This window comes from Perognathus longimembris, chromosome 28 (assembly GCF_023159225.1).
Source record: "Perognathus longimembris pacificus isolate PPM17 chromosome 28, ASM2315922v1, whole genome shotgun sequence".
NCBI lineage: Eukaryota > Metazoa > Chordata > Mammalia > Rodentia > Heteromyidae > Perognathus > Perognathus longimembris.
In genome coordinates, this window is record NC_063188.1 from 24920565 (window position 1) to 24930526 (window position 9962).

Consider the following 9962-nt stretch of genomic DNA (forward strand, 5'->3'; position numbering starts at 1 on the left):
GTCCAAATGTTGTCTGTATGAACTGAATTTCCTTCCCAAACAGTGACTTTCTCACTTTGTGGTTAGAATATCAGTTTTCCTTTGAAGAAATTATATATTTGTTATAATTTTTTTTTTTTTTTGTCCAGTCCTGGGCCTTGGACTCAGGGCCTGAGCGCTGTCCCTGGCTTCTTTTTGCTCAAGGCTAGCACTCTGCCACTTGAGCCACAGCGCCACTTCTGGCCATTTTCTGTATATGTGGTGCTGGGGAATTGAACCCAGGGCCTCATGTATATGAGGCAAGCACTCTTGCCACTAGGCCATATCCCCAGCCCCTTGTTATAATTTTTTTAAGTCAGCTAACTGGGCTGGGAATGTGACTTAGTGGTAGAGGTGCTTGCCCAGAGTGCATGAAGCCCCAGGTTCAATTCCTCAGCACCACATAAACGGGAGTGGGGGGGAGCTGGAAGTGGCGAAAAAACAAACAAACAGCTAATTGCTAAATGCTGGTGGCTCATGCCTGTAATCCTAGTTACTCAAGAGACTGAGATCTGAGGATCATGGTTCGAAGCCAGACTGGGCAGGAAAGTCTGTGGGACTCTTTATGTCCAATGAAACCGGAAGTGACCGGAAGTGGCTCAAGTTGCCATGAAAAAGCCAGAAGTGGAGCTGTGGCTCAAGTGGTAGAGAGCAAAAGAAGCTCAGGGACAATGCCCAGGCCCTGAGTTCAAGCCCCAGGACTGGCACACAAAAAGAGAGAGAGAAGGGTTAAGATGCAGTTATATGGGAAAACAATTGTTTAGCATGTATAAGGCCTTGGGTTCCATCCCTAGTATTTTTTTTACTCTATATCAAAAATCTTTTTCTTTCTTGGTTTCTGTCTTTGTCAGTTGTGGAGTTTGAATTCAGGGTCTAGACACTGTCTCTGAGCTTTTTTGCTCAAGGTTAACACTCTACCACTTTGAGCCACAGCACCACTTCTGGTTTTCTGGTAGTTCATTGGAGATAAGAGTCCCATAGACTTTCTTGCCCAGGCTGGCTTTGAACCACAATGTTCAGATCTGTTTCCTGAGCAGCTAGGATTACAGGTGTGAGCCACCAGCACCTAGCTAAAAGTCTTTTCCTTTTGTAAAATTCACAGTGCTAGGGATGAAACACAGGGTCTCCTGAAATGCTACTGTACTATTGAGCTACATCAATAGTTTTTTGGGGACAGGGTCTTGCTGGGTAGCTCAGGTTCACCTGGCTCTTACTGTGCTAGCCAGACTGTCTTTGAAGTTTTATTTTCTTTTTAAAGCCAGGCTTGTATTCAGGGCTTCATGCTTGCCCATTTATTTGCTCACAGTTAGTGCTCAAAGCACATAGATCCAGCCCAGCATTTTGCTGGTTAATTGAAAATGGAATCTTGTAGACTTTTCTATCTAAGGCTACCTTCAGATTACAATCCTTAGACCCATCTGAGTTACTCAGATTTTTTTATGTGAGCCACAGGTGCCCAGTAGGCCTTGACCTTTTGATCCTCTCATTCTAGGCCTTTAAGTGTTGAAATTACAAGTGTGTACCACGAGAACTGGTTTAAAAGAAAGTATTGCTTTTCTACCATTAACGACATCCGTGAATCCTATAGCACTTTGCAAGTTTTAGCCTTCCGTATTTTTACTGAACTTGCTTATCAACTTTCTCAGTGAACATCTTGAAACCCATTTCTCCTTAAAAAAAACAACACCTACAGAACAGCACTTTGTCAGTATAAAATTCTGCATTTCTAGCTTTTCTATACTTAAAACAATAAGCCAAACATTTTCTGATCATAATATTTTTCTTTTCCATTTTCTTAGCCCACACACACTTCTTTCAGGCATTACTGAAGTAGAATTTAGTAGAGACAACACTGAAAATGTTACATTTTCTGTAACGGAAGAAAATATTTCCTTTGCTGTATCATTCTAATATTGTTTGTTTCAATCTTCACCAATGTTTGCTGTTCACCTCTCACAGTATTTTCTGACAAAGAAATGCATTTATGCTTTGTTCTTCATATTGTTTCAAATGGATTATTTTGACTATTTGAAATATGATAAAAAATTGTTTCCCCCAAAGATTCCGGTGACCTTTTGCTTTTTGTTACTGAGAAGTGTCCAAGGAAGCTTCTAAACATTTTTTTTAATTCAGTGAACTCTAAAGTACACTCTAAACAAAATCACATGATTTGGTAGTGTTGGCGATGGAACCTAAGGCCTCACTCAAACTAAGCAAGCACTGTTCCACTGAGCAAGTTGGTACCCTTGCCTTTCACATGATTTTAAACATTGTAGAAAAATAGCAGAGGGGCTGGGGATATGGCCTAGTGGCTAGAGTGCTTGCCTCCTATACATGGAAGCCCTGGGTTCAATTCCCCAGCACCACCTATACAGAAAAAAACGGCCAGGAGTGGTGCTGTGGCTCAAGTGGCAGAGTGCTAGCCTTGAGCGGGAAGAAGCCAGGGACAGTGCTCAGGCCCTGAGTCCAAGCCCCAGGACTGGCCAAAAAAAAAAAAAAAAAGAAAAATAGCAGAGATTTGTCTCTATGTTCTGAATGCCTAGGGCTATGTGTGGGAGTGGGAGTGGGTGGGGGGTGAATGTTTGAGGTAGAGCTATGCTACACAGCCCAGACTAACCTCAACTTGCTCTGTAGCCCAGACTGCTCTTAAACTCATGATGTTCTTACCTCAGCCTCCCAAGTCTGGAATTACAAGCATGTGCTACTGCTACTGGCTTGAATACCAAGGATTTTTCAATGTAAATTGAAAAATACATAGCATACCAACCTAGATATTCCAGGTACATGCTTGTAATTTCAGCAGGCCATCATGTGAGGATCAAAGTTTGAAGCCAGCTGGGGCAAGAAAGTCCACGAGACTCTTATCTCCAATTAATCACAGAAGAGCTGGAAGTGGAGCTGTGACTTAAGTGGTAGACAGGCTACATTTGAACAAAAAAAGCTCAGGGACAGCCCCCAGACCCCAAGTTCAAGCCTTAAGACTGGCACCAAAAAAAATGGCATACAGAAAAGTACACAAACCATAAGTGTACAGATTGGTACATTTTAAAAATTAAATTCTTCCACATTTTATTAGCATCAATTCATTGTACAAGGGGGGTCTTACTTTGATTTGTGCATGCATGCATATAATGTGCATTGATCAGGTTTATCCTCTCCCTTAACTCTTCCTCTTCCCAAACCAATCTCAACAAGCTTCCATGCTTCGTTTGCACATGTGTACAAAAAGTATTTTGACCATATTTACTTCACCCTCTCCATTCAGCAGGCTGCACTTGACACATTTTTGCAGATGGAACTCAGCTGGGTTATCAGGACCCAGCTGAAGAAATGGACCTTCATAGTACCCATATGCTTCCTTTTTGTGATCCTTGTCATTACTCTTGGACTTCTTACTGTGTAAAACAATCATCCTCAAACTTAGTGGCACGCATGGTCACTTTATGCTCATGGATTATAGAGGTCAGGCACGCTGGGCTTGTGGGATGCCTCATATCGGCTCCATGATGTCTAGTATATTGGTTGGGAAGAAGTGATGGCTGGTTGGCACCGGTGGTTCACACCTACACTCCCAGCTTCTCAGGAGACTGAGAGCTGAGGATCGCAGTTCAAAGCCATCCCCAGCAGGAAAGTCCATGAAACTCTTATCTTCCATGAGCCACCACCAGAAAACTGGAAATGGTGCTGTGGCTCAAAGCGATAGAGCACTAGCCTTGAGCAAAAGAGTTTAGGGACAGCACCTAGGCCCTGAGTTCAAGCCTCAAGACCAACCAAAAAAAGAAGTGGTGGTTGGAGGTGACTTGGTGGCTAGAGTAGAATCCTCTGGAAATACCTTTCTTTCCATGTCTGTCATTTGATGATGGCTACTGGCTGTGACCTTAGCCAAAGCTGCTGACCAGAACACTTATAGGTGGGCTTTCCATGTGGTTTGGGATTTCGCATTCAAATTAGATAATATCTTTTTTTTTTTTTTTTTGTCAGTCGTGGGGCTTGAACTCTGGGCCTGGGCGCTGTTCAGCTCAATGCTAGCATTCTACCACTTGAGCTACAGCACCACTTCTGGTTTTCTTGTGGTTAATTGGAGATAAGAGTCTCAGGGACTTTCCTGCCTGGGCTGGCTTTGAACCATGATCCTCAGATCTCAGCCTCCTGAGTAGCTAGGATTACAGATGTGAGCCACTGGCACCTGGATCTCCCCCACCCCCCTCTCTTTTTGAGATAAGGCCTCACTATTTCACTATGTAGCTCAGGCTGGCCTGGCACTCAAGACTTTCTTACCTTTGCTTCCAAAGTGTTGAGACTGGGGCTGGGAATGTGGCCTAGTGGTAAAATGCTCGCCTCGTATACATGAAGCCCTGGATTTGATTCCTCAGCACCACATATACAGAAAACGGCCAGAAGTGGTGCTGTGGCTCAAGTGGCAGAGTGCTAGCCTTGAGCAAAAAGAAGCCAGGGACAGTGCTCAGGCCCTGAGTCCAAGGCCCAGGACTGACAAAAAAAAAAAAAAAGAAATGAAAAAAATGTGCAGCCACATTTCCTAATTGCTACAAAAGCATCTTCTTTTTCTTCTTTTGTGTTGGTACTGAGGCTTGAACTCAGGGCCTGGGTGCTGTCCCTTAGCTTTTATCTCATGGCTTAGTGCTCTACCTCTTAAGCCACAGCTCCACTTCTGGCTTTTTGGTGATTAACTGGAGATGAGCCTCACAGACATTCCTGCCCAAGCTGGCTTCAAACCAAGATCCTGACATCTCAGCCTCCTTAGTAGCTAGGATTGCAGATATGATCCACCAGCACCCAGCTCAAAGACATTGTCCTTGAGCATTCGTTTTGTGGGTGCTTCCATTTGGAAGATATTTTTTTTGGCGGTTCTGGGGCTTGAACTCAGAGCCTGAGCACTGTTCTGGCTTCTTTTTGCTTAAGGCTAGCACTCTACCACTTGAGCCACTTCACCACTTCTGGCTTTTTCTATATATGTGGCGCTGAGGAATCGAACCCAAGGTTTCATGTATGCGAGGCAAGCACTCTACCACTAGGCCATATTCCCAACCCCATTTGGAAGATCTTGCTAACCTTGATGGCTTTTTTTTGAGGGGGGAATATAGTCCTGGGGCTTGAACTCCAGGCCAGGGTGCTCTCATTGAGCTCCTTTTTCTCAAGGCTAGTGCTCTACTACTTGATCCACAGGTTCCACTTCTGGCTTTTTCTGTGATTGTTGGAAATGAGTCTCGCAGCCTTTCCTGCCCAGGCTGGCTTTGAACCATGATCCTCATATCTCAGCCTTCTGAGTAGCTAGGATTACAGGTGTGAGCTACCATCATGGGGCCACCTTGATGGCTTTGTGCTGTGATCTGCTAATATTCCAAGGCAAAGTCCAGACTTCACGTGAGATTATTAAAGGTAGTAGATGAGAATCATACTCTTAGTAGCTTGTTTGATCTTTTCTTTCCATTTTTGGCTGACTTCTAATCAGATCCTGTTTGTTCATTGATTTTAGTTTAAGGGTGCAAAGGGGTTCAGCGTGGGAAGAGGAGGTGAATTTGCTCTGCTTTTTTTCCTTTTGTCCACTTCCTACTTGTATTCATATTAGCTTCATTCAAGCTGTGGTTTCCTGGTAGGAATCTTTTCAAGCCACTTTTCCATTTGGGGAAGTTAGTTAAAACTAGATGATATAATTTGTAAATTCAGAACTCATTATAGCCATGGCAGAATTCTTGGAATAGGCTAAAAAGAAAAGAAAAGAAGAAGTCCATCACTAAACAGGTATGGTTGAGATTTCTCTTTCAGGCTTATCTCTTTTTTGGTCAGTCCTGGGGCTTGAACTCAGGGCTTATGCACTGTCCCAGGGCTGCTTTTGCTGGCACTCTACCACTTGAACTACAGCAGCACTTCTAGCTTTTTCTTTTTTTCTTTTCTTCTTCTTCTTCTTCTTCTTCTTATTTTTCTTGGCCAGTCCTGGGGCTTGGACTCAGGGTCTGAGCACTGTCCCTGGCTTCTTTTTGCTCAAGGCTAGCACTCTGCCACTTGAGCCACAGTGCCACTTCTGGCCATTTTCTATATATGTGTTGCTGAGGAATCGAACCCAGGGCTTCATGTATGCAAGGCAAACACTTTACCACTAGGCCATATCCCCAGACCTTCTAGCTTTTTCTGTTTATGTGGCACTGAGGAATTGAACCCAAGGCTTCATATATGCTAGGCAAGTGCTCTACCCACTAAGCCACATTCCCAGCCCCTTATACCGTGTGTGTGTGTGTGTGTGTGTGTGTGTGTGTGTATGTGTGTGCACGTGTGTGTGCCGGTCCTGGGGCTTGAACTCAGAGCCTGGGCTCTGTCCCTGACTTCCTTTTTTGCTCAAGGCTAGTACTCTACCACTTGAGCCACAATTTCACTTCCTACTTTTTTCTTTTTCTGTAGTTCAGTGGAGATTGTCTCACAGACTTTCTGCCTAGGCGGGCTTCAAACTATGATCCTCAAATCTCAGCTTCCTGAGTACCTAAGATTACAGGCATGAGCCAACAGTGCCTGGCAAAAGTTGTCATTTTGAGAATAAGAGCAATAAAATCAAAGTTGCAGTAACACTGAGCTGCCTGCAAATGCCCCCCAAAAGATTTGGTTTACCCCATGTTGAACCTGATGATGAAAGATTGTGAAAGGTATTGGGACCTAATCTTGTTTTGCCTTGGAATGCTTCCAAGAACAAAGTGATTGGCTTTTTTTGTTTGGTTTTGGGGTGGGTTTTTTTTTGTTTGGGTTTTTGTCAGTTGTGGAGCTTGGGGTCAGGGCCTGGTTGCTATCTCTGAGCAATTTTGCTCAAGGCTAGCATTCTACCACCTTGACCCACAACTCCACTTCTGGTTTTTCCGGTGGTTCCTTGGAGATAAGAATCTCACGGACTTTCCTGCCTGGGGTAGCTTTGAACTGGGATCCTCAGATCTCAGCTGCCTGAGTAGCTAGGGTTATAGGCTTGAACCACCAGCATCCAGCATGATTGGCTTTAAATAATAATGGTGGTTTTAAAGATCCAGCAGCATCTGGGAATGTGGCCTAGTGGTAAAGTGCTTGCCTAGCATGCATGTAGTCCTGGGTTCCATTCCTCAGCACCACATATATAGAAAAAGCCAGAAGTGGCGCTGTGGCTCAAGTGGTAGAGTGCTATCCTTGAGCAAAACGAAGCCAGGGACAGTGCTCAGGCCCTGAGTCCAAGCCCCAGGACTGTCAAAAACAAGAAAATGATCGCCAAGCACGAAGTGAGTGGAAGAACACCATCCAAGTTCTACAGGCCAACAATATGCAAGCTAGGATTAAATATCCAGCGAAATTGGAGTTCACATTCAAAGGGAAAACCAGATCTTTCCATAGCAAAGAGGATCTAAAGGAGTATGTGAATAAAAAACCAGCCCTACAGCGAATTCTAAGAGGGGAATCCCAAGCAACAGAGATCGTACAGGACACACAGACAGAAACAGAAACAGAAAGAGCAGCTCACTAAAGACAAGGGAAAAAAAAGAGGAATAAACAGCCCAACAAGAAAATGGAAGGAGAAAAAACACTCTTATCCTTGATCTCTTTGAATATAAATGGTATAAACTCTCCGATAAAGAGGAGCAGACTGGCAGAATGGATCCGCAAACAAAAAGTTGCCATCTGTTGTCTACAAGAGACCCACCTTACAGCAAGGGACAAAAACAGGCTCCGAATGAAAGGATGGAGCAAGATCTTCCAAGCAAACGTACCTACCAAAATGGCAGGTGTAGCCATCCTGATCTCAGATAAGCTGGACTTTTCATTAAAATCAACTCAAAAAGACAAAGAAGGACACTACATTTTAATACAAGGAAAAATCCAGAATCAAGACATCACGGTGATAAATGTATACTCACCAAACAAGCAAATTCTCACAGAATTACAGAACAAGATAGATGCAAACACAATCATAGTGGGAGACCTAAATACCCCACTCTCCCCAAGAGACAGATCCAACACCCAGAGGATCAGCAAGGGAGCTGAGGACCTAAGTAACACCATATCCCAAATGGATCTGACAGATCTATACAGAATCTTCCACCCTACAGAGACCCAATACACCTTCTTCTCAGTAGCACATGGATTATACTCCAAAATAGACCATGTCATAGCCCACACAAAGAACCTCAGCAAATACAAAAGTATTGACGTCATCCCATGTATTATATCTGACCACAGTGGATTAAAGGTAACCCTCAATAACAACGGTTACCACAGAGGCTATACACATTCTTGGAGGCTAACCCCCACACTGTTATCCAACACATGGGCCACAGACCAAATTAAAGATGAAATCAACGAATTCATAAGCCACAATGACAATGAAAATATATCACAAAGAAACCTATGGGACACAGCTAAGGCAGTACTGAGGGGCAAGATCATTGCCCTCAGCACTCACATTAAAAGAATGGAAGCAGAGCAGGAGAATAACCTCACGATGAAACTAAAACAACTGGAGAAACAAGAAATGATCGAATCTAAAATGACTAGGAGGAGAGAGATCACAAAGATTAAAGAAGAGATAAATCTGATTGAAAATAGAAAGACCATTCAAGAAATAAATAAGACTAAAAGCTGGTTCTTTGAGAAAATAAATAAAATTGACAGACCCCTCGCAAGACTTACAAAAAAAAGAAGAGACTCATATACGTAAAATCAGGGACTCCACCGGAAAAATTACAACAAGTACACACGATATTCAAACAATCATAAGGAGCTATTTCCAGAACCTCTATTCAGCAAAAAACAATAATTTTACAGAAATGGATCAATTCTTAGAGAAGTATAAACTGCCCAAACTGAACCAAGAAGAAATAAATCAACTAAATAAACCAATAACTTACAGTGAGATACAGGAGGTAATCAAGAACCTCCCAACAAAGAAAAACCCAGGCCCAGATGGATTCACCAGCGAATTCTACAAAACCTTTAGTGAGGAGCTAATTCCAATACTCCTCAACTCTTCCGCGAAATAGAAACAATGGGAGAAATCCCAAACTCATTCTATGAAGCTAATATCATACTCATTCCCAAACCAGGTAAAGACCCAACAAAAAAAGAGAACTACAGACCAATATCACTAATGAGCACAGACACAAAGCTCCTCAATAAAATATTAGCTAACAGGATCCAGAAACTGATCAAGAAAATTATACATCATGACCAAGTAGGCTTCATCCCACAGTCACAAGGATGGTTCAACATCCGTAAATCAATCAACGTAATTCACCACATAAACAGAACTAAAATCAAGAATCACATTGTTATCTCAGTCAATGCCCAAAAGCCTTTGACAAAATACAACATCCATACTTATTAAAGGCTTTGGAGAGAACAGGAATAGATGGAACATTCCTCAAAACAATAAAAGCCATATACAACGGACCAACTGCTAACATCATATTAAATGGAGAGAAACTTAAATCATTCCCTCTAAACTCAGGAACAAGACAAGGATGCCCACTCTCCCCACTTCTTTTCAACATAGTGCTGGAATCCCTAGCCATAGCAATAAGGCAAGAGGAGGACATCAAAGGGATCCATATCGGCAAGGAAGAAATCAAGTTATCCCTGTTCGCAGACGACATGATCTTAGATCTGAAGGACCCAAAAAACTCAATCCCCAAACTCCTACACCTAATAAGCCATTTTGGTAAAGTAGCAGGATACAAAATCAACCCACAAAAGTCAGCAGCTTTTCTGTACACCAGCAATATACAAACAGAAAAGGAAATTATGGAAACAATTCCATTTACAGTAGCCAAAAAAAGAATAAAGTACCTAGGGATCAAGTTAACCAAGGACGTGATGGACCTATTTAATGAGAACTATAAAAATCTAATAAGGGAAATCAAAGAAGACACAAGGAGTTGGAAAGACCTCCCATGCTCACGGGTAGGCAGAATCAATATAGTAAA